The sequence below is a fragment of the Mauremys reevesii genome, linkage group 16 (assembly GCF_016161935.1).
Source record: "Mauremys reevesii isolate NIE-2019 linkage group 16, ASM1616193v1, whole genome shotgun sequence".
Taxonomy (NCBI): domain Eukaryota; kingdom Metazoa; phylum Chordata; order Testudines; family Geoemydidae; genus Mauremys; species Mauremys reevesii.
In genome coordinates this window covers 28,321,060-28,347,372 of record NC_052638.1, presented here as the reverse complement: position 1 = coordinate 28,347,372, position 26,313 = coordinate 28,321,060, and the positions used below count along the sequence as shown (strand labels likewise).

General features: G+C 41.5%; 1 protein-coding gene across 6 annotated transcripts in view; it reads right to left on the bottom strand.

Annotated features, from left to right (window-relative positions):
* The window catches only part of CDH11 (cadherin 11), a 489,120-nt gene that overhangs the window by 425,866 nt on the left and 36,941 nt on the right, over positions 1 to 26,313 (bottom strand). For 5 of the 6 annotated variants that reach the window (XM_039502746.1, XM_039502749.1, XM_039502743.1 and 2 more), the window contains one exon: positions 620 to 759. The gene's annotated coding sequence lies outside the window, so the exon portion shown is untranslated. Of the gene's footprint in view, positions 1 to 619; positions 760 to 23,207; positions 23,224 to 26,313 lie in introns of those variants that run through there. The other variant, XM_039502747.1, reaches the window with a different exon arrangement.

Sequence of the window (26,313 nt, the reverse complement as noted above, 5' to 3'; positions counted from 1 at the left end):
CTTTAATTGACTTTGGAAGCAGTGAGAAATCATTGTGACTAACCAATTGTGGTTTACAAGGCAAATTGTAATCCTCTACCTTGATCACTGCATTTATTAAATGTTCTCAATATTGCTGTTTTTAGCAAACTTTTTTGAACAAAACAGTGCAAGAGAAAGATTCCCAGCCAACATGCAATGCAATTCATCCTATGCGATTGTGATAGACAGCTGAGCAGTAGGAGCAGTGAGGGGAGCACACCTCTCCCTCTAGTCTCTGCAGTTAAAGTAAGCAGAGCTATCAGCAGCAGGGGTGGCTCTATGAATTTGGCCGCCCCAAGCACGGCGGCATGCCGCAGGGGGCGCGCTGCCGGTCCCGCGGCTCCGGGGGACCTCTTGCAGACATGCCTGCGGAGGGTGCGCTGGGAGGGCGGCAGGCGGCTCCGGCGGACCTTCCGCAGTCATGACTGCAGAAGGTCCGCCAGAGCCGCCTGCCGGCAAAATGCCGCCCCAAGCGCGCGCTGGGGTCTGGAGCCGGCCCTGATTAGCAGCGCCCCCTGCCCCCAACTAGTAAGGTAAGGACTCCTCTTATTTCAATCTATTTTAATGATTGATCAGTAGAATCAAAGCTTCCTCTTACCTTTACGTATGGGGAAGGGCGATTTTCAGTGGCATAATCACGGGGCTGGGAGCCAGGAATTGCTGTGTTCTAACCCCACATATAGTCATGCTGCATGGCTTGGACCGAGTCTTCTATCTTCTTCCCCTCAGCTTCCTCCTCTGTAAAATAAGGAGAACAATCTTCATTTAAAAACACCCTGATGAGGTAAGTAAAGTGAGGGTTAATTAGCTAACATTTTACAGAGCTTGGAAAACAAATGTCTGACAATCTAAAATTCTCTTCATTTCACAGATGGTTTATACAAATCTGGAACATCTTAGCCATAGCAAAAACTACTAGCCCTAAGATCAGTTCATACAACAGATATCTGAACACATGGATGTCTTTTATCGCTCATGCTGAATCTTGGTGCAGGATTAAATGGCAACATTTCATGAACTTTTCTCCTTATTAAGATCCCACATGATACTTATGACCATCTGTGATCCATGGGACCATTTATTTTATTTTCTTTCCTTGGTATTTTCTGTTAGACTTGCTTTTTTTTTATTAGTGACCACAAAAAATACAATATCTATATTAGTATACATGCTATTTTAACAGTATTTTTACTTTACATAGTTAACTTTTATAAACCTGAGAACCTAATAATGTGTATGAACATTTCTACAGTGCAATATGCTCATGAGAATCAACCCAGTGATTAAGCATTTGTATATTCCTATGGTCTCAGCACTGTCCTCCCATGTGCCAGCTTATTGCAATATCACCTCCATGCCTTCTTCCAAGCAGTCCTCCCATCCCCAATGCATGGCACAATCTCTCCTAGCTCATCGACAAACCCCCACCCCTGCTGCTTACAGCAAATCCACTTGACATGTATATAAATTATTTTCCTTCCCTTAACCTCTGTCCACTTGTCTGTTTGTCCTTAGACTGATAGTCCCTGCTCTGAGTGCTATCCTCCTTGAGTGTTTGAAAAGTGCCCAGAGCACATTAAGCACTATTGTAAACACAATGTCTTAAAGACCCCCACTCCTCCCTCCCCCCTTCCCCCTGATTCTGGCAAGTCCTTCTAAAGATAGTGAGTCTAGAGGGGCTGCTGTTTAAAGGTTGATTTACATGATCTCCCCTCACCCCACTCAATTTAATACTGTTTTCTTTGCTCTGCTTTTTTTAAAATATACCGGTAAATCAAAATGTTTCTGTTGCTGGAAGTCTTGCACTGAGAATACCTCCCAGGTCTCCCTAACTAAAACAGTCTATAGCTCTGTGCATTGTGAAGAATTGACTGCTGGAAACTTTAATGGGCGGGCAGAGTGTGAATTTCTTTCTGGTTTTGTTTCTAGTCTATCACTAGAGTTGTCCAATCAGTCTCATCTCAGCTAAACGGTCACATGGAAGATGAAAAACTTCAGCTTCCTTTAGAAAAAGGCACATTAAGGCAGAGAATGTAAAAGCTTCATGGGCCCTCGTGTATGTCTTTGACTGCAAATGAGCAGAATGATGACAAACACCATTAGTGGCTGCTTTACTCCCCCTAGAGCCTTTCCTGATGTGCCAGAGAAATAGGAGATTCTTTTTAGAACCCAGGCTGTTCTCTAGCAAGGCTAATAATAAACCCCCTAGCTGCTGCTGATTAGAATAATCAATTATATGAAATGATCCCTGTGGTATAAAGCAGACGTGTCAGGACAATTGTCATTGGAAAAATTGTTCTTCCCCATGCTCTAAAATAAAGGTGATTTCAGCTGATTGCCAGTAAATAAACACTCGTTTTTTCAGCATTAACCTTCCCCTTTCTGCCCCCAAACACCCAATATTTTCTCTTATTAGTAATTTACTGTCATTCATTGTCAATTTTAGTAACTCTGCAGCAAACCAAGGGAATCTTACAGAAGCCAAAGCATAACAAAAGCTCTGTTATATACACATTGCACAGAGAGCATTGAATGAGGGACCCAATAGAATTTGCCTGGTAGAGTAAAACGGCTCTTTTCCCACAGTTTTGTACCCTTGCACTGGATGGTAGAAACATGGTTAATGAGTTGAGTTCTGTTAATTCCTGTTTACAGAATCTAGGAGTTAACTGGACTCCCCTTTGGGACCTGCAGATCACGAAGAGTTTTCCAGCTAGACACAGACTTTGCCACCAAAACATTCCCCTAACTTGACTTCATGCATTTAACTTTCAAAGCCAGGGCTCCACCCAGGGGCGGCTCTAGGAATTTGGCCACCCCAAGCACGGCGGCATGCCGCAGGGGGCGCTCTGCCAGTCCCGCGGCTCTGGGGGACCTCTTGCAGATGTGCCTGCGGAGGGTGCGCGGGGAGGGCGGCAGGCGGCTCCGGCGGACCTTCCGCAGTCATGCCTGTGGGAGGTCCACTGGTCCTGCAGCTCCGGTGGACCTCCCGCAGGCATGACTGCAGAAGGTCCGCCGGAGCCACCTGCCGCCCTGCAGGCAAAATGCCGCTCCAAGCGTGCGCTTGGCACGCTGGGGTCTGGAGCCACCCACCTTCTTGTGATTCACAGACTCAGCACCTGTCCCTCAGTTGCTGGCATGCAGCGTTTCTGAGTTTATTCAAAATACTGTAACAGGGTTGCACCCTCTTGTTGCATAAGGTGGCCCTGCCGTATTCTGCCTTGGTTTCCCTTTCGTCAGTCTTTGACCTATTCCTGCTATAGTGATGACTTTCTGCCAAAGATATGACTTGGCCCTCTGGCTAAGCTACTTACAAGTACAAACCAAACAAAAATCAAAATCTTTGCCCCAAATACCAACGGGGCCCAGTACCTCCTTCCCAAGGGGGCCATTGCCTCTCCTCTAATTTCAGACACTCTTCTGCTTACCCTCTGGCCTATGTTTCCATCCTTCCTGGACTCCTTTCTGTCTCTTGTCAAAGCCTCTCCTTGACTCTTTTGAGTTGCCCCAACTCTTTCCTGATCAGTAACTCCTAGGCCTTCCTATCTGGCCAACCATGCACACATGTAGCAGGGCAGCGCTAACTGAACAGGGCTGATTGGGCCAAGGCCTCTCAGCATTAGAGGTAACAAGGTGGCCTGCCCAACACCTAAGGCCTCGTAGTACAGAAACATTGTACTGACTTAGGAGCTAAATCCTTTTGGCACCTGTGCCCTGTGGAAGTGTGCCACCAACAGGATATCTGCACACAGGACATGGTGTCCAATTCATCAGTGATGCCTTCTGAGCTAGTGCCCCTAGGGCTCTCAGTTTCTGTTCCACATGGCTAAATATACAGAGAACAAGAGGATATGGTCAGAGAAAAAGTGTGATGCTTCTAAAATATGTCTCCAGCTCATATAGGTGCTTTTCTTCCTATGTGATTTTCTGTCAGAAATGGCAAGAGCAATTACTCTCATAACCCAGCACATCAGACCTTGTTAGTATGAAGGAGATCTCTGGCTGCTCACCACTACCACACTGACATGATCCCTGGGTGTGAACTGCTCCGGATAATCAGTCTGTGCATCATGAACCACTCACTCCACCCCAAATATCCTCCTCCAAGTAGAGGATCAGCACTTCCCTCTATCCTCCCCTTTTGATGAGGACGACTCTTCCCTTTTTAATGAAGGGTTCTCAGGTTCCTTTTGTATCTTGTGTGCAGGCAGAAGATGAGAAAGATGTAAGCAGAGAAAACTCAGCATCTCCTGTCCCGTGTGGGGTTCCAACCCTAACTCCACTCCACAGGCAGACCAAAAACAAAAGAGCATTTGTTCCCTTGTCAGCATTTCTGAGAGAGAGAGAGAGAGAGTCGAGAACAACACTATGGAGACAAAGATTATAATATGAAAGGACTGACCACAGTTAAAACTGAATTCATGATTTAATTATATGTGATACTTTTCAAAATGAATCATCAGCTTTTCTTAATATTACTATTCCTGTCTTCCTTAAGATAGCCAAAAGAGGGGGAGGGACAGAGACAACCCAGTCCTGTATATCAGCTCTGCATGCTTGGCAAATAGGATATTGACCCACACTGGGAATTGCACCTCCGGCTCTAAGATGTAGCTATTGAGATGGATACACAACATGCCATTCCTAATTTGAATGGAAAAATGTACAGGAGACTGTAGTAAGTGGTCAAGGGACTGACAATTATCACTTGTTTAGCAGATGTAGCCTTCTAATAAAGGAGAAGAAGTATTGTAGCAAGTATGTTTGGGGTAGTCTTTTTAATACAGGATGCTGCCTAATAAGGGTGGTTTCTAGTATAGGTTTCATTGTAATTCAAAATCAATATAAAAAGAACAGGCTAGTGGAAATAGAGAGGTATAATTTTTCTAAAGCTGGGTATCAGATACTCCTCCCTTGCAAATCATATTATAGTCTAAACGTGTGAGACATATTTCATCCTGCCTAGTCTTATCAGTAGTCTAGGATGAGTATGAAAATCCTTTCATTAAATGAGATGTTGTATGTCTCCTTCAACCATGATGTGCCTGATTAAAACTCAGCTATATTTTTTTTCTTTCCTGAAAGGCCTAATCCCATAATACTTTATAAAGATCTTATTATGGATAGATTGAGCTCTTTCCCCCCATCCCTTTGATCTTATTCAGTTTGATTAGGGTCACTGGGCCAAGTTTATCCCTGGCATAATTCCCCTCAAGTCAAAAAAGTTACTCCATTGATCAGCTTGCCTCAATGCAAGCAAACATTTGGTGCCCTACATTTGGCAACTCAAAAGGATCATGTCCCATTTACTCTGCACTCAAGTCTGAACCATACTTTGATACTGCATCCCAGATGTGACTGAGACAGATTACTGCCTTGGATATAATGTGCTACCAAAACTAACTCTCCAACCTGAATCCAAATCCCACTGCTTTTTTGTCCTCAGCATCTGTAAGATGTGAGCTTTTCTCTCTCTCTCTCCAGACAGCAAAATCTCTGATCTTTCCACTTGTCATCTCCAGTCTATATTACTGTAACCTCCTCCTTGCCATCCCCCTTGATAAACTGTACAAAGCACAGCTCTCTATATTATCTTCCTGCCCATCAATCTGATCACTTCACACATTCTCTTTGAATCTCTCCACCAGCTCCTCCACATCAAATTTAAGTTTGTCATCCTTGCCCTTAACGCCTTGCAAAACTCAGCCCTCTTCCTATTTATCCACCTTCATCTCTTATCTTGTCCAGTTCTCCCACAGCCTCTCTGTGCTTCTTTCCACATCCCTTGCATGGAAAGCCCTCCTTGGACTAACCTCATCAGTTGCATCCCGCCCCATGTTTCCTGCAAGGCCTGCAAAAAGTTACCCAAGTAACGATCTTAGAAAGAAGAGTGAGTGGGGATAATTTATATATCCAAAAACAACCCCAAAAAGAAACAAGCAAACAAACAAAAATCCACTGAACTAACTGCACTTGTGCCATCAGCCTGGTCAGCTAGCTTGTATGTTTTTATCACATTCCCTCATTTTCATTTATTTTTTTTTGCCTCTCACGTTGTTCTTTACTAATGCATTGTGGGTACAAATGAAATTTAAATAATCCCATGCAGGGGTCCCCCATTATGCCAATCCAGCCTCTACTCAAAGAAGAGTCAGCCACATCTACAGCATTGTCTCCTACCTCCATCCATCCCCAAACTGTGGCGAGCCCTTCATGGTCCAGGCATGTGTGTGTAAGAAAGGGGTGAATGAGTGAAGCCACAGGTGGAGAGGAGCTGGATGCAGTTCATTCCCACCAGCACTAAATTTGCTAATAAGTTAATGCAGCAGCCTGCATCCTTTGTCCATACTGGACAAACTCCCCAGCCCTGACTCATGGGAGTGAGAGACATGGTTGGCTCCAAAAGAGCTGCACTGTTGCAGAGAAAGAATGGGGTCGCGAGGGACAGAGGCACAGCACTTCTACGTAGAGGGACCTGTGACTCTAGAAGATCTTAGGAGATCCCTGAAGTTCGGAGGCTGGTCTACTGGAATGATCCAGGGGAACCTCATGAAGATTTCCTTTCCTAGGCCAACTGTACTTGAGAAGAGACACTCCACTTCCCTCCCACTAGAACAGAAATCTGACCCATCTTAGTCCAACATATAACTGAATGGAACTGGTGCTTTCCATCCTTCTTACATGCTGCTAACTATATGACGAAAAAACCTTATTAAAGTGGGTCAAAGAGCAGTCCTGACCGTGAAATAAAAATAATCAAGAATGTCTATCTTAATGCCCAATGAGATATTACATCAAATTGCTGTCAGTTCTGCCTTATTCAACAAGTCTGCACGGTACTGAACAACTGAGTTAAATAGCACAGCAGTCATATCCATTTGGAATGAAAATATACAAAAGGAAGCTTTAAAACAAACAAAAAAAAAAGCTGCTGAAGTCCTTGCAGGCAAGTTGTATTTCCACTGCAAATATTTATAATTTTCATCTTATCACATAATATTTGGATTTTTAGATCCATTCAATTTAACAACCACTTTTAGTAGGGGTTGCTAGTCCCCTTTCAGTTCATATTCCCTGCTTTTGCTGCCTTTTTATTCTATTAATAATAAAAAGGTGCCACAGATAATTAAAGACAAACTCAATCCCAACATTCATTAAAGAAGAAAATACGATCTTCTGAAAAGCTGTCACCTATAATAAAGCAGCGTTATCTGCCTAGAGTTACAGTGATTTCAAACTGATAAGTCTAGAGGAAGAAATCCACTGAAATGTAGTTAAATTAATTGCTGTTTTACAAGGGGGAGCATAAAAATGCAGTAATTAATTGACCTACTATTTGAGACAATTTTCCTATAGTTAACAACCACTCTTGCAAGAGATGAAAAAGACTGCTCTCTTTCATTTTGAAAAAAAAAATACACTAAGAAAAATCAGCATGTAACAACACTGCCAATCTCTTCTACTATGCACAGAATACACAGTGGAGACTGGAAAGTGTTGTATAGATGGGCTAAATTCTGTATGCAATTACACTAGTGTCAACCTGGAACAACTCCATTGCAGCTAATGGGGTTACTCCAGACTGGGACTGGTCTACTCCTATTGTCCTGATCTTTTGACAATTAGCCTTAGGCCCATATTGAATAGGTGAGGTGGTGGGTGGGAGAAGGGGACAGTAACTTGAGGTTAATTGAAAAAAGTAATTTGAATTTGGAGATTTAGAAAAACTGCTATCCTTCTACTATTTGAACATTATATTACTATTTTTTTGTTCATTCATAACTCTGAAATAGCTTGGGCTAAATAGTTCAAACTCCATTCTCCTCTATGGGCTGAGCACCCCAGCAGGACTGCATCTCCTATTATGCATCACAGTTGCTCCTCTGATTGAACCACGTGGTGCATTAAGAACATAAGAATGGCCATACTGGGTTAGACCAAAGGTCCATCCAGCCCAGTATCCTGTCTGCCGACAGTGGTCAATGCCAAGTGCCCCAGAGGGAGTGAACCTAACAGGTAATGATGAAGTGATCTCTCTCCTGCCATCCATCTTCACCCTCTGACAGACAGAGGCTAGGGACACTATTCCTTACCCATCCTGGATAATAGCCATTAATGGACTTAACTTCCATGAATTTATGTAGTTCTCTTTTAAACCCTGTTATAGTCCTAGCCTTCGCAACCTCCTCAGGCAAGGAGTTCCACAGGTTGACTGTGTGCTGTGTAAAGAACTTCCTTTTATTTGTTTTAAACCTGCTGCCCATTAATTTCATTTGGTGGCCCCTAGTTCTTATATTAATTATGGGAACAAGTAAATAACTTTTCCTTATTCACGTTCTCCACACCACTCCTGATTTTATATATCTCTATCATGTTCTCCCTTACTCTCCTCTTTTCCGAGCTGAAAAGTCCTAGCCTCTTTAATCTCTCCCATATGGGACCCGTTCCAAACCCCTAATCATTTTAGTTGCCCTTTCCTGAACTTTTTCTAATGCCAGCATATCTTTTTTGAGATGGAGAGACCACATCTGTAGCAGTATTTAAGATGTGGGCATACCATGGATTTATATATGGGCAATAAGATATTCTCCGTCTTATTCTCTATCCCTTTTTTCATGATTCCTAACATCCTGTTTGCTTTTTTGACTGCCACTGCACACTGCATGGACATCTTCAGAGAAATCCACAATGATTCCAAGATCTCTTTCCTGATTAGTTGTAGCTAAATTAGCCCCCCTCATATTGTATGTATAGTTGGGGTTATTTTTTCCAGTGTGCATTACTTTACATTTATCCACATTAAATTTCATTTGCCATTTTCTTGCCCACTTAGTTTTGTGAGATCTTTTTGATGTTCTTCACAGTCTGCTTTGGTCTTAACTATCTTGAGCCGTTTAGTATCATCTGCAAACTTTGCCACCTCATTGTTTACCCCTTTCTCCAGATCATTTATGAATAAGGTGAATAGGATTAATCTTAGGACTGACCCTTGGGGAGCACCACTAGTTATCCCTCTCCATTCTGAAAATATACCTTTTATTCCTACCCTTTGTTCCCTGTCTTTTAATCAGGTCTCAATCCATGAAAGGATCTTCCCTCTTACCCCATGACAACTTAATTTAATAATAATTAAACAAAAAACTGCTCCTTTTTACATCTTGATCGCCCAGTGGCCCCTCTGGTTGTTTAGCAGGCTTCCTGCTTCTGATGTACTTAAAAAACATTTTGTTATTACCTTTTGAGTTTTTGGCTAGCTGTTCTTCAAATTCCTCTTTGGCTTTTCTTATTACAGTTTTACACTTAATTTGGCAGTGTTAGTGCTCTTTTCTATTTACCTCACTAGGATTTGACTTCCACTTTTTAAAAGATGCCTTTTCATCTCTTGCTGCTTCTTTTACCTGGCTGTTAAGCCATGGTGGTTCTTTTTTAGTTCTTTACTGTGCTTTTTAATTTGGAGTATACATTTAAGTTGGGCCTCTACTATGGTGTCTTTGAAAAGTGTCCATGCAGCTTGCACTCTAGTCACTGTACCTTTTAATTTCTGTTTAACTAACCTCCTCATTTTTGCATAGTTCCCCTTTCTGAAATTAAATGCCAGAGTGTTGGGCTGCTGAGGTTTTCTTCCCACCACATGAACGTTAAATGTTATTATATTATGGTCACTATTTCCAAACAGTCTTGTTATAGTTACCTCTTGGACCAGATCCTGCGCTCCACTCAAGACTAAATCGAGAATTGCCTCTCCTCTTGTGGGTTCCTGTACCAGCTGCTCCAAGAAGCCGTTATTTAAAGTATTGAGAAATTTTGTCTCTGCATTTCATCCTAAGGTGACATGTACCCAGTCAATATGGGGATAAGTGAAATCCCCCATTATTACTGAGTTCTTTATTTTGATAGCCTCTCTAATCTCCCTTAGCATTTCATCGTCACTATCACTGTCCTGGTCAGGTGGTCGATAATAGATCCCTAGTGTTATATTCTTATTAGAGCATGGAATTACTATTCATAGAGATTCTATGGAACATGTGGATTTATTTAAGATTTTTACTTCATTTGATTCTACATTTTCTTTCACATATAGTGCCCCCCCAATTTCTCTCCCCCCCCCCCCCCCCCCGCAGCACAACCTGTTCTGTCCTTCTGATATATTTTGTATCCCGGAATGATTGTGTCCCATTGATTCTCCTCACTCCACCAGGTTTCAGTAATGCCTATTATATCAATAGCCTCCTTTAACACGAGGCACTCTAGTTCACCGATCTTATTATTTAGACTTCTATCATTTGTGTACAAGCACTTTAAAAACTTGTCACTATTTATTTGTCTGCTCTTTTCTGATGTGTCAAATTCTTTTTTATGTGAATGTTTCTCATCTGATCTGGCCCATACTTTATCCTCTTCCATCCGCTCCTCCTGACTAAAACCTAGAGAATCTCTATCAATAGATTCTCTTCTAAGAGAAGTCTCTGTCCGATCCATATGCTCCTCTGCAGCAATTGGCTTTCCCTCATCTCTTAGTTTAAAAACTGCTCTGCAACGTTTTTAACGTTAAGTGCCAGCAGTCTGGCTCCACTTTGGTTTAGGTGGAGGCCATCCTTCCTGTATAGGCTCCTCCTATCCCAAAAGTTTCCGCCGTTCCTAATAAATCTAACCCTCTCCTCCCTACACCATCATCTCATCCACGCATTGAGACTCTGAAGCTCTGCCTGACTACTTGGCCCTGTGCGTGGAACTGGAAGCATTTCTGAGAATGCCACCAAAGAGGTTCTGGATTTCAGTCTCTTTCCTAGCAGCCTAAATTTGGCCTCCAGGATGTCTCTCCTACCCTTCCCTATGTCATTGGTATCTACATATTCCACGATCACCGGCTCCTCCCCAGCATTACACATAAGTCTATCCAGATGCCTCGAGAGATCCGCAACCTTCGCACCAGGCAGGCAAGTCACCATACGGTTCTCCCGTTAATCACAAACCCAGCTATCTATGTTTCTAATGATCCAATCTCCCATTACTAACACCTGACTTTTCCTAATGACTGGAGTTCCCTCCCCCAGAGAGGTAACCTCAGTGCAAAAGGATACCCCATCATCATCTGGAAGGAGGGTCCCAACTATGGGAAGGTTTCCCTCTGCTCCCGTTGACTTCTCTCCTTCCCTGAGCCTTTCATCCTCCTTAACAGCGCAGGGGCTGTCTGACCAGAGGTGGGACAAATCTACAGTGTCCTGGAAAGCCTCATCAATATACCCCTCTGCCTCCCTTAGCTCCTCCAGTTCTGCCACCCTGGCCTCCAAAGCCCGTACGCCGTCTCTGAGGGCCAGGAGCTCCTTGCACCAAATGAACACATATGCCACCCATCCACAGGGCAGGTAATCATACATGCTACACTGAGCGCAATAAACAGGCTAGCCCCCACTCTGCTGCTGGGCTTCTGCCTGCGTTCTCTCGTACAGCCACCTAGGTTACGGATAGGGTTTTTGTTTAAATCAAGAAGTAGTGTTGATTATAGTTTAGTTTCAAGGTTTTAAAGAATGGCCAGTGTACCTCACCCCCTTTCCACTCCCCTTCCAAACTCCCTCTCAAAACTCCCTGTTAGCGGTCTCTGTTCACAAAGCTGATTTTATAGGTGATGCTATTATGGTGCATATGGGACATGTAGTCTGGCCAGGAAGCCTAGCCCATAGAGGAGAACATGGACTACAATTCCCCCCAAGGCAGTGCAGCAGCTAAAGCAGATGCAGTTTAATATCAAACTGACTAAGCAAATGTCAGTATGTGTTGACCAGAACTGTTTTGGCAATTCCAAATCAAACATTTTCTAGAAAAAATATTGACATTTCAACTTTACTTCCTGATTAAGCACAAAACCATAATTTCAAAATACAGGAATTTCTCATCGGATGAAAATTCTGTTTCTTGCTCATCTCGAATAGAAAGCTTTGCTCTGAAAGAAAGGTTCAAGTGGAGACTGTTGCTGCAACACTAGAAATTAGAACAAAAATGTGGTCTGAGAATTCTAACTTTCTGTTTATTGCACATTTTTATCAAGGAGTTATAAACATCTCAACATGAGCAATAGGCCTAAACCAAGACCTCAGATCTAATCTGAAGGAAGGTGTAAACGGGTCCGACTCACCCCTGTGGCGCCTCCTGCTGGTGACTCTGGGGAATTAGCTCTTTCCAGCGTTCGGAGCGCCCTCTGCAGGCCGGTGATCCACCTGTTTAGTACTGGCCCCCGTGTCCTTCCCAGGACCCCGGTGCCCTTTTACATGGGGTGCTGCCCCTTGGCAGTAACCCCTTTTTCTCTGGGTCTCCCCTCCTCAGGGAACCCTCACCTTCTATCCCCACTTCGCCTCAGTAGTGGCTACTGACCCAGTCTCTATCTAGCCCCTGTTTGCTGGGGCAGACTGCAGTATCCAGTACTCATCATCGGCAAAGGGGGGTTGGACCTGCTGCCTTTGCCTACCCCTAGGTTGCCCCCTGCAACTCCCAGTACCTTTTGCCCTGTGCTAGACCGCAGCCTGGGGTTTTCTAGGCTGGAGCTTCCCCAGCTCCTCAGCCTTTCCCCAGCCCTGCTTCACCCTAGGTACCTTGTCTCAGCTCCTAAGCAGCCAGGCCCATCTCTCTCTATAACCAGAGAGAGACTGACTGGGCTCCTGGCTCATAGCCTTTTATAGGGGCCAGCTGTGGCCTGATTAGGGAAGTAGCCGCAGCTGGGCCACACCCCAATCAGCCCAGCTTTGAGAGCAGCAGCTCTCAAGCCCTGCCAAGCCGCTTTTAAACCCCTGAAAACCCAGAGCAGGGATCCACCCTGCTACAGAAGGGTTTACTCAGAAGGGTGGTAGAGCAGAAGCCAGACAGAGGTGGAGTAGAAAAAGGCTCAGGGAAATGGCCTCAAAGTTTCGTATGGTGCAGACCTATGCTGCTGATTTGAGGGTCCCTGAACTGGAACCCAGAGTAGCGGGTGAGGTTCCCCTACCAGCCACTGGAGAAGTGACACAGTCTGGGCAATAGAATGAAAGACTGCCTGAGGCAAATCATCCAGTGAGACTTTAATACCTTGGAAGGGGGAAAACTACAGTGACCTGGTTGGAGAGCCAAGCCACAAAGAGAGAGCATTCTGAGTTACAAGAGAGAGCAATTGAGTCCAGATTGAGAGAGAGAAAGAGAGTCATGCCATGGGGTGAGCAACTGAAGGCAGGAGCGTCATACAAGTTGAGAACTAACCCCAATATGAGCCACAATGAGGTGCCTCAGTGCTGAGTAGCAAACCCCATGACAACAACATATTCCATTATTCTTTACTTGTGCTCCCAACAAAAACATCTACTGATTTTTTTCTAAGTCAAATGGATCCTACTTGAGCAGGTTTATTAAAATATATAGTTCAGGTTTTTCTCATGAAGAAAGCTGGGATATATGCATTTCAGGATCAAATCCCTTAACCAAACAAAAAAATGACAGAAACTGTTCCAGCTAAGGATTAATTGAGCCAATTCAAGTCAAACAAAATATATTTGGCATTGCTTCTGACAGATGGAAATAAAACAAACATTAGGAATCAGCTTGCAGCTAACAATATGTAAAATGAAAGAATATAAAAATCTTAAACTTTTGTGGAAGTGATGATTGGCTTTTGTTCTGAAAGTCTCAAAAGAAAGGACTTAGCTGTTAATCTTGTTATGCATCCACTTAGCAAATGGAAACAAGGATCCTTGAAAATCCTGCTATTCAGGGAAGATAGTAGATATTGTATGAATAATATTTATTAAGTAGCCTATGCAAAAATGGCATTGTTTTATCAACCAGAAGTAAAATAGCAAAAAGTTAAATTATTCTTCTAAATTCATGTATGACTACATAAGCTGATTACAATGAAATCTAAGGACTATGTATTTTTCATTTGAAGGTTAAATTCTCAATTAATTTTTTCAGCATGTTGCCATCTCTACTAAGCACCACTGCTAATTGCAGTAAAACAATAGCATTCTGTTTGAATTCAGCATGTGAATTCAAGACACTGTCAAAGATCTAACAGGCTCGAGTTCTGAAGCATAAATCAAAACTACTGTATAAAAAAATATGTCAATCTCAGGTTGTTTTTGTTTGTGTTTTGTTTGTTTGTTTGTTTTAAGAAAACCTTATAGTAAGAAAAGGTTATAGTCTGTTTTCATTTTTATAAAGTTTGCATTTGAGACCCTTTATTTTCTTAATGTAAACAAAAGGTTTAAATTCTTATTTCCAATTATCTCCAATTAACACGTACATACAAAAAATATAGAAATAATGCAAAAATACTTTTCAAAAATCATAACTGAGGTTAGGTCCTTCAATGTGTACTTGGCTTGGTTAATGACCATATTTGGAGACTGCAAACTTACAGCACTAGATAATAAAATCAATGTATTTGCACATTAGTGAATTGAACTATACACAAAATAAAGTATTGAAATTTGGCTCTTTAGGTAGCTTCACAAGAATGCAAAAACAGCATTTTGCATAATTTATACAGTGCATTTCTTTGTGAAGGATCAAAATCCATTACAGACTGTATCTTAGTGAGGGATATGCACAACATAGAATTTTTTCCTGAATCTGGGCCTTATTCAGAAAAGCACTCAAACATGCGCATAAAGTTAAACACGTGCATCTGTCCAGTCAAAAGACAAGAACTTAAACTTGTGTCTACCTGAATCAGGGTCTACCTCAGATAATTCTCTCTCATTTATATACATACATACACACACACACACCCCTCTTCCATGAGAATTTTCAAATAGCTGCCATTAAAATAAAAATTGAATATACCACAAAAAAGAGTTTCTCCTTCCACTCATGGAATTTCTTCTCAAACCTACAATAGATTTTATTCAGTTCAGGATCAAGTGAACGGTGTAAGGTCTGTTGTCTCATGGTCCTTCAGGACTGGAAGTGGGACCTTTGTACCATTGGAAAAAGAGAAGTTTCCAGTTTCCACATACCTGAGTCATTAGACTTTAAAATCATGATATTGTTACGTAAACAAAAGCTATTTTAGGTTATATAAGAGGTTTTTATGTCTCCTGCTCAGTCATGTACAGTTGGTCTTGAAGTAGCTAGAGTGCCTAGGATTACAGGAGAGGTACAAAAACAATAGCTCTAATGCATTTTTTCAAAACACACTACACCATTTCTAAAATTTCCCACAGAATACGTAGCACATATACAGAACACCTGATGGTGTGGTAAGAGTTGTATTGACGCTCACTTGAAATGTTCTGAATAATTCACGGTTACACCACTCATGAGTAATGTGACCAGCCCAAACTCTAGTCAGTCTCTCTCTCTCCATTTACACACACACATTGTGTATGTGTATGTACACACACACACACACACACACACACACACGCCCATTCACCCAGAACAAGTAACCTTGACAGGCAAGTAAAATGTCATTAGGTTTTTCATTATCACCATCATTCCTGATGGTAAAGGTTTTGTGCCTAAACCGATACATTTTCATGGCAGTTTTGCAACATTGATGACATATGTATTGTGGTGGGGTCTGTTTATGTTTCCAAGTACTTTTAAATCTAGCATTCTCCCCTAGAGATTCTCTCACCACTTTGTGCTACACTTTCTTAAGGGCAAAGGAAAGAGAAGGTTGCCATGGGTATAAACATTATGCCTTCAGTACATCTCTCTTATCTCCCATTCTAATGGCAACTTTTCTTACCTTGTAAATGCCAGGTACAACTTATTGTCTGCTATAAAACTGTCCCATGAAGAAAGCTTTGATGAAGATTCAAAGATGAAAAATAAATGTATGAGAAACCACACAGAAACTTACTGCTCAGGATCTTGGCCCAGAAGAACAAAAGTCTTCTAAATAAATGTCCCCATGACATGTGGTTGTGATCAGATAATCAGACCCCTATCAGATTACAGGAGTTGTGGGAAAGCTTTTAATACTTGCTGGTAAACAAACTCATTCTTCTGCTCTCATCCCATTATCTCACACACCATGTGTCTGGCTTTCCAACTTCTAGTTCTAGATTCCATTTCCTCTGAGCCCAATGCTGACTTATTTAATATTTTCACAAATGACAAACCTTTCTCATATAGTCACAATGCCTACAAGACCTCTTCCTCCCCTCCCACCTTGTTTTAAGTAACATTTCAGTTAAATATTCCATCAATCAAGCCTACATAAGCAACAATTGGAGTATCAAGTACAAAATGCAACAATACAGCCTCACAGTTATACATAGTACCTGAACACCTCAGGACCATTAATAGACTTACCTTCCCAACTTCCTGTGAGATAAGTAAGAAAGATAGGAGTACTGAGGCACAGGGTAAATTAAGTGACTTTCCCATGGTCACACTGGAAGCCTGTACCTGGGCCAGGAACAGAACCCAGGTCTACCAAGTTCCAATTTAGAGTTCCACCCACTAGACAATTCTTGCTAACCATTCCTTGCCCTACCCTTGACAAAGAGCTACTGCTTTACAAAGTTTGGGCCAATTCAAAAAGGAATCTAAATTGATCTTAACTCCTGGTCTTAATATACCAATGGACTGAAATGAATGGAAACAGAAGGAAAAGCAATTAACAGAAGGCCGAGAAGGGATAATAACCATAAGTTATTTCCTTAAAAGTCCTGGATGTCTAAGCTAAACCAACATAGATGCCCTTACACTTAGACAACGTGGGTCAAATTCTGCTGTTGGTTGCACAGTGTAAATGTGAAGAGAAATTTGCTCATTTGGTCTCATACCTTAACAACCATTATCATTATGTAATTTATATCACCTTACAAAACCCCTCAAATTGGCTATTTTCAATATTATGATGGTGGGCAAGTATAAAGAAAGAAAATGAGAGAATTCAGAAAAAAATCTTAGTGAGAGAGAAAGTGATACCAATGCAAGGATGCAAAAATCATTTAAGAACATTGTGGTGTGAGATAGATTTTTATATCCAAAAGTGGATCACCAGATTGATTTTTATAGCATTCATTGGGGTATTATTTCCTGTTAGGATTTACTTGGCACACTGGATAGCTATAAAAAGGGTGGCTAGATCAGTCCATTAATACTGTGACTCAAAAAGTGTTTCTTTGTTTGAAGCTAAGAAACATGGCCTTAATTCAAGCATAGTTACAATCAATGAAGAAAACATTAATCACTTGGGAAGTGCTGTTTTGGGACTCGTGAAACTGAAATGAATCACAATATGAAAAATTCAATTATTTCTAAGGGGTTTGTTTTGTTAACGTTCAATCACTCACATTGTAATCACTCAATCTGCCCTCCTCACTTGTATTCTCTGGGAGACATTTAAAAAAAAAACAAAAAAAACTAACTGCCTTTTTGGTGCTCAGTACATGTTGGTTCCACACCTGCTCAGCAACGCACAGTAGGCTGCCTGAGGAATATCTCAAGCAACAACAACAAATATATATATATATATATATAGTGATCTTGCTCTGATTAACTCAACTCAGCATCTCAATTCAATCCTATACTCTAAGCAGTTTGAATTTCCTTGTGGCATGAAAGCATAATTTCTGGCTTTTCTTTTTAGGCTCCATCTTCATCCAGGGCCTAGTATGGATGCACTTAGGCTTGTGATTAATTTGCTTCGTGATTGGCTGTAAACTTCTGGGCTTTGAAAGTCTTGTCCCTCTGGAGATCTGATCCTGCCAGGTGCTCAGTAAGCCAGTGGGAGCAGTTTAGGTAGAGTTGCAGTGAAGCAATGACCAGAGTGCTGTGGTACCACAGAATCTACAGTCAGTTGATGTAGGTCAGGGGTCAGCAACCTTTCATAAGTGGTGTGCCGAGTCTTCTATTATTCACTCTAATTTAAGGTTTTGCGTGCCAGTAATACATTTTAACGTTTTTAGAAGGTCTCTTTCTATATGTCTATAATATATAACTAAACTATTGTTGTATGTAAAGTAAATAAGGTTTTTAAAATGGTTAAGAAGCTTCATTTAAAATTAAATTAAAATGCAGAGCCCTCCTGAGTGGTGGCCAGAACCTGGGCAGTGTGAGTGCCACTGAAAATCAGCTCGTGGGCTGCCTTTAGCACCCGTGCCATAGGTTGCCTACCCCTGGTGTAGGTCATTATAGCTGCCAAAGGCCTGCACTGAGGACTGGGACCAGGAAGAAAAGCATGGCACAATAACAGCTCTCTGATTACTGTTGCAACCCAGCATAAGCAGGATATAGCTTTTACTCCAGCAGATTCTCTGGTAAGTTATCTGCCCTGTTGAAATTTGGTCTGTTGTTCACTAGAGAGAGAGAGAGAGAGAGAGAGAGAGTGTAGCTGAATACCAGTTTCAGAAATTGATTGCTTTCACTATTATGTTTTAGTTGTGATAAGTCATATGAGATAACATTTACCAAAAAACCAGGACATCTCAATTCCTTTGAATGAATACACTTCATTAATTATTTTATATTCTGGCAAGCCATTAATGGGTAAGCAAAGTGTTAGAAATGTCATAGTTATGAGTATTGATCTACATATGCACCATCAGGACCTAATCACAATGAAGATCTTTTAAGTTCTATCATAATGCTTCTGCATGCATGAAAAGATTGCTGAACACTTCAAGTTGTCACTTACAGAGGTTAAAATCACATGTGCTCCTGAGGGACTATGGCCGTCCCTTTATGTGATGGGAAAAAAATTAGTCTGAAATTACTCTAATCAGAGAGTCATGGACCTGAACCAGTTCCCATAGAAGTTTTCCCTGGGCTTAGCAAAAGCAGGGATCATGTCCTTCGTTTGCAGACATCTACTTTTTGTGTACCAGATCGTACAACCTGAATAGTCCCATTAACTTCTGTGGGACTCATTATGTGAGCAGTAAGCATTTCTTGTGTTGTAAAATTGCATCCTATACCACCAGCTGGGGGGAGGCCTGGAGAAAAAAGAAGCGTAACAGAAGAGAACATGTAGATTTTAAATACAGATTGAGACTGAGGACATGATGCCCTCAGCTGGATGAGCTAAGGCCTCCTTTGTAGCATGGAGGTAGTATATTAAAAAGGTAGAATGACTTTAGCTGCCAGTAACGTGGTACAGGCATCTCACTTTGGAGATCAAAGGCTTTAGAGGAAGTTAATCCATCAGAGAGCTGTTGTCATTGCTTATTTTAAAAATTGTTTCTGCAGCCAGCAAGTAACAGACATTTAGCCCTCGTGAATCAAGTGAGAGATGAATGGGGTACAGAGAGACTTATTTACATCAGCCCTCCACCTCCATTCATCTCTCTGGCCCAAACTGCGTGACAACATAAATGACCCTGTGTCTCAGCTAAAATTCTGATCGATAGGTTGGGCTGGGTGCAGAACTGGGATCTGTGTCACCCTCTGGAATGAACAAACTCCTTTTACAGATAATGGTTATCTTAACGGGGTTTGGCTGTGCCCTGGCTGGAAAAGCTGGACCTATAGCTTCTAAATGCCACTAGAGTCCCGTCGTAAAAGCTGCATAATAAATGACTGAATGAATGGTTCATAATAGGACAACGCTGTGGCTTTAAGCTTCTGTTTCTGTTGGCGTGTGTCATGGGGGTAGAGAGCTAGGAAGGGCCAGGGGCGGCTCCAGGCACCAGCGCTCCAAGCACATGCCTGGGGCGGCAAGCCGCAGGCGGCGCTCTGCCAGTCGCCGCTAGGGCGGCAGGCAGGGTGCCTTCGGCGGCTTGCCTGTGGAGGGTCTGCTGGTCCCGCGGCTTCAGCGGACCCTCCATGCTTGGGGCAGCAAAATGTCTAGAGCCGCCCCTGGGAAGGGCTTTGCACTGGCAGCCATCCCCAGAGATAATGAGCACAAGGCAAGGGAGACACAGGCTGAGCTTCACCTTTTGACAATGAGCAGGATGTGCTGCCCACCCATGGTGAACAACCCAGCTCTGTTGGCTCCTATAGGAGTAGGAAATAGCCCTGCCCCTTTTCCCTTACAGGAGTTTGCTACCAGTTCAGGTAACGGAGTGGAACAGGTGTTCAAAAGGGAAGTGGAAGGGAAGGTTCATTGAATTCTCCCCACCTCTTGCCGAACCATGCCGGACTAGACCAAACAATAAATAAATAAATAAATAAATAAATCTAGCCATATTTATTACTCACTAAGTAGAGACAGCACTTTTCACCTTTAAGAGTTGTACAAATATCCGCTTCTGACCCATGTGAAATACAGGATACTGTATTATCCTGATTTTACTGATAGAGATAAATCAGTGATAAAACTCACATTGACTTTAGTGTAAGCAGGAATAGGACTTAGGAGCTTCTCTCCAACTCACCCTGAGGTCAGACTGTTCAAAAAAAGCTGACACTCCACTCATGATGCTAAAATGAGTTGACATTCACAGCAAACTGCATATTATCACAATATAATTATCCCTCTTCTTTCTCTATAGCTTTGATTAACAATGACGACATTTGCATTCTCATGAGGCTCGGGAGTCATACCACCTTCAAATGACTAGAGGACGTTCACACTATTCTTATAGCTATTGTATTAGCCTTCCTGCAGATCCAGGCAGATGTGGCTTCATCAGTTGACTTTTTGAAGATTTTTTCTCAGCAGAAGGGGTAGACATTGAATACTTTTTTTTAAAAAACAACAAAAAAGGCTTAGATTCTGGAGTACAAGATGCAAAAGTGACCTAGATAAATAATTGGGTTCATTGATAGATTATTGGAAAAATCATGGAAAAATTCAGCTTTTTGTCGTAAAATTGAATATCTTTCTGTTCAGCAAGCCAAAACCACAACATTTTCAATTGAAAAATGTTTGTGTGTATATATGGGATGGAGACGCTGTCTGTAAAATTTTCATTTGGTTGAAAACCCAATGTTCTGTATTTAAAAAAAAATGATTGAGCCTCCATTTGCCCAATGCCACAAAGTGAATCAATGCTGGAAACTGAGGTAGAACTCAGCAGTTTCTGGCATATTCTCAGGCCACTAGATCATGTTGACACTATGTAAAATTGATCTAGCCTATTTTATATTTAAACAAAGTGATTTAAAACCCTGGTCTCAAACCATGTAAAAGATTATCAGAATTTTGCAATCAACTTAGCAAATTGAGAGCTCAGTCCTCCTGACATGCCAGTTTTAAAATGATTTCATTTTACTGATTTCAAATGGAGTTACTCCCGATTTACATCAGCATGAGGCAAATTTAGTGCATAAGTTTCTCTATAGAGATAAACGGATCCTCTGTAAGTCACTCAGATCTCATATGCGTCCCCTGATTTCTTATATACTATCTTGTAGGCATACCTAAGTGCTTCGATTTGCTAAATCGTTGGGGGCAGATTGTGGAGTAGTTGCTTACATGGACAGGCCCAATGAAGTCAATGGGATACTCATGTGAGTAATGGGTTTGCAATCTGGCCCTTAGACTTCCACTCCTACACATCGGATATTTATGATAGATGTATAAAAGGACATATTAAGCTGGCATTAGCAGACTCACATCAATTACAAAAGCTGGATTGTGTACTCTGCTAGACTCCAAGAAGCCCTACATGCAAAGCAGCATCACAGCTATTGCTCTCCAGATGTTGAATTCAATCATTACACTAGTTTGTATTTTACTAATTATTTTCAAATGATATTTAATGAAAATAATTTATTTGCATGTCTATTTGTGTCTCATTAGCAACATGTGTAGAGTCAATTAGGTTAATTGACTGTTCTGCCAACCAAACAGCTTCTCACTCAATGATCTCATGCAGAATTTATTTCTTGCATTTTGACCACTTGAAGGTGTGACAGATATGGGAATTTCATGCAATATATTTTAAAGACTTTATTGTATTACATTTATGTATTATTGTGGACCAGGATTGCATATAACCTCTCTAGGAGGGGAGATGTGACGCTGGGAGTTCAAAAGATTATATTGAAAAGTGTCCCAAAAGACCATACTTTTCTAGTACAATAAGCATTACAGATTCCCCAGGAAATCCATTTAGGCAGAAGTTAATGCAAATCCCCCAACTTTGTGTCAAGATCCTGACCAGGGCAGTCAAGGACCAAGGGTCAGAGCAGGGTCAAACTTGAGGCTGAGAGTAGCAGAGCAGTTTGTAGTCAAGTTCCAGGCAGGGATCGATAACAAAGATCAGAGTCGAAGTCAGATTTCAGTGTCCGTTTCAGGAGAGCAGAGGTTGAAGCCAGGAGTTCAACAACAGGGAATAGAAATAGTCATGGTAGCTACAGAAGATCCATGCTGTTGCCTGGCCACTTCCTGAAATGCCCCTTGAGTTTATTTAGGGCAGGGAGCCAATCAGAAGGAATGAGGCTGCTGCCTGGCAAACGCTTTGAGGTGGCACTTGCCGTGGCTTGTGAGTAGCGGAGTATGAGCCAGTTATAGCTGCCTTGGTGGTAGCTAGGCAGGCTTGAATTTGAGACCCTCTGGGCATTACACTCTGGATATGCATAAATGCAGACTTTTAAAGATCTGCCATGAGGAGAGGGTTATCATCTTCCAATTATCTGTTAAATCAAAGACCCAAGCTATACAAAGAAACGGCTCATCTGCCCAGCCTTTGTTCTGGATCTAAGACTTATGAACTTGTAACCATAGGGAGAACCCAGTTGTGGGTTTTTAAGAACTAAAACCTACCAGGGCCCTAGATTGGTATGCTGTTTAGTATGAATGTAGGCACTTTTATTGTTTTGATGTCTTCTTTGTAATGCTTTTACCTTAAGAATAAATGTGCTTACTTAGAAGGAGCTCTGTGATAACTTATAACTGAGCAATATACTGGTCATAGCCTGTGAAAGGAAGGAAGAAAGGAAGGAAGGAAAAGCACAGACAATGGCCTTTTAGGTAGTCTGGCTTGCTGGGGTTATCACAATGGAGGCACGAAGCTGTGCATTCTTAAAAATCTCCAGGCAGAAAGAAGAAAGTCAATGGGTGGGGATCTGGAAACTTAAAAGTAGGTGCACTAGATGGACCATACCAGGGGGAATACAGGAGCAGTTGCCATGAAACTATGACGGAAATCCATGTGTGCACGCATGTTTTAACACAGTGATTTGCTAAACCCTGATGTCAGCTCAGTCCACTGGTTATCAGATTGTAAAAAAAGATGCAGTTGAGAGCAAGGAGAAGTGAAAAGTTGTCATGAAGTGTGAATAGAAAAACCACAGGGGAAGAAACAATAAAAAGAGCTCACCAATAAGAGAAAATTTGATTGTGGTGGTCTCACTGTGTGAAGCCTGCTGTTTCCCAGATAAGCTGCAAAATAAAGTTTAGCCGACATTTTTTTAACAGGTAAATAGAGACCAGTGTGGAACTTTTAGAACAAACAATATTTTATCTTTGACTCCAAATCTTTTATTTGCTACTTTCTCTTTGCATAACAAACTGTTCCTCGCAAGTGGTGGGGTTTGGTTCCAGACTTTGCTAACCAAAGTAATACTTGTTGTTGGTAAAAACAACTTAATATCTGTGCGGACACCACAGGTCAGAGGAAAAAAACTTTGGTTTTGTTGCTGTTTTATCAGCAAGTTTGTAATCTCAACTCAAAGATTCAACTAAAGTGTAAATATTTGTTTCTACTTCTTATGGTGGTGTGTAGCCCAATGTTTCTTTATAGACATGTATTAGAAATACATACACAATAGTCAATAGTTTTCTCAAAACATCAGTAACACAGAACATATCTACAGTGCTTAGTTAGCAATTAGATACTGTGCAAATGCTTTTTTCAAACCAAAACCTGGCGTAGTTGGGATATGGGGTACATTTTCACTGAACCAAAGTTCAAACTGGGAAGGATCTGATGTTGGTTTCATTCTCTTCAGTAAAGTGGCAGACTGGGATAGTTTTTGTTTTGCAAAGCCTTGTTAATCACATTTTGGCAAAACTAAAACTAATTTTTTCCAGGTTTGATTTTTATCAAAACCATCAAAAATTAGATAAAAAGTTCGACAATAGAATGTCTAACAGAAAATGATGTGTATATGAGCACCACAGGACTGCCAAGTAATCATTATTATAGTCCTTGCTGTAATTAAAATTGATTGTACTAGCAATTTATATATTCCATGGGCTTAGGGGTTTTGGGGGGGGGGCGCGGAGGGGAAAGGAGGTGAAAAGACAGAGGGCAAAACCTAGTTCTATTGAAGTCAATGGGAGTTGAGTTTAGTGGGATCCAGATTTCACCCAAGAGCTGCAAAAAGACCTGGCAATAGCGCACGAAGGTATCAAAATCTGTAACTCTTTGGCTATAGCAACAGGAACATAGGTCTCTCTCGCACACATTCAGAAGTTTGCAGGAGTAATCCCCTCTGTTGTGTCTGATGAAGTGTGTATTCACCCACAAAAGCTTATGCTCCAATACATCCGTTAGTCTATAAGGTGCCACAGGACTCTTTGTTCCCCTCTGTTGAATACCTTTGGTAAAATGCATCCCTGTGCATTGGACCAGCAAAAAGACTACGCAGAGGAGTGAATTTTAACATCAGTAGCTGCTGAGCTCTTATGACAAATCAGAGTGCAGTTGCCTTCTATGAACCTTACAAAGCACTCAGCAGCCTTTCCAAATCTTTTCATATTTAAGGTCCAGAGGTGCCTGAGCCAAGGGGTAGTGCATTGTCCATTCACATCCTTGGTTCACTACACAGCTATATAGAGTTAAGGGACACCCTTCCTTAGCTATGTCTTTTCTTAGCTTAGCGAGAACAGTGGAAAATATTACTTCCTTGTACAGATTATATGATCTTGGAAGGGTCAGATAACCAAATTTCATCTGAACGCTTAAAGACCCCTCTTGGAGTATGCTATTCCATGGCAAATTCATACTTGCTACTCCAGCTGACAGCTGTTCAAAAAAAGGTCACATTCATTGTTTTATAATTGGGAAACATGTATTTGTTTCATTCTCATTATACTCAAACACGGTGGAACAATTTTTGCTCAAACTTCTAAAAAAAAAAAAACCAATTCGTGTTTAGGCAGAGATCAAGCCTGGAATACATCAGCCCTGAGGGAGAAAACAACTGTCAGAAAGTGACATGAGTGTGAAAGCAGGGGGTTGGAATAGAAACCTTCATGAAAGCCTTAAACCATAGCAGCCATGCGCTACCCAGGTCTTTGTGAAAAGCAGTGTTAACATTTTTAAACTACACAAAAGTTTAGGACAGGAAGCTAAACATGGCCTTATGGTACTATGGACACTTAAAGGAACTCATTTTTTCCCCCAAAAGAACAATGTTCATTTGGTGTATGGACAGGTACCCCCCAAGAAAAAAAAACATATTGAGTTCACCATCACCTTAGGACCGCTGAACAGGGGGCCACTTGCAACACAGCCATCTACATATAGTCGTAAATAAGTTTCCTGACATACCTGAGTGTTTCTACACCAGAGCTTGCTATACTGATAGAAGAATGTTCATTTCATTTATCTCTGTATCACCTAAACATCCACTTATTCAGGATGTACAATTTTGCTTAGAAATTAATCAGCAGCAGCATTGGCATGTTGCTAAGGGGGCAGCTAATATCTGCTCTAAATACTTTCTGAAGATGTTAGTTTATGCCTTCTTGACCATTGCTAAATACTGCTTTTTATACAGAAAATGACATGGGTTGCATTTCCATGCTAAGCAGGTAAATCTATGTAACACCCCAAACTGTACATGTTCTACACCTGAGTCCCACCGAAGCCAACAGAAAAACTCCCATTGCCTGCACTAAGACCAGGATTTGACCCTTGTTCATTGCCGTTTTCACTGAGCTCTTACTGGACTCCCACTGAAGACAATGTTTATATGAGAAACTAGACCGCTTGGTATGATCGCAGTGAGCCATATCCTATCATATCAGATCCCAAGGCACTTCTGAAATTAGTAATCAAAAGCTTCACATGATCCAGCATTGAAAAGTCATAATAGGTACAATTATTGCACTAGCCAGGAGGTTAGCTTCATTATTGTAACTGTTTTAAATGCGGAATGGGGAGGTGAGTGGTTGGTAATTCAAGTTAGAGAACTCTGTTGGATGATTCAGACTTTCAGTGATGTGCCACTCAAAATTATGAAATAACATAACATGTTAAGTTTCTTTTTGGTGTGGGGGATATTACTGCAGTCCCCCTCAAGCACTCCAATCACTCCACAGGCGTTTAAAGAGATGGATATTAATACAAAATCCTTTGTTTGGGATCCATTCCAAATTCACAACATCAGATCACTCAAATCAGTGCAAAATTGTGCTTTCAGGATTACCTCGAGATATGATTGGAATTCTCCTTATAGCAACCTTCTTAGTTGCAA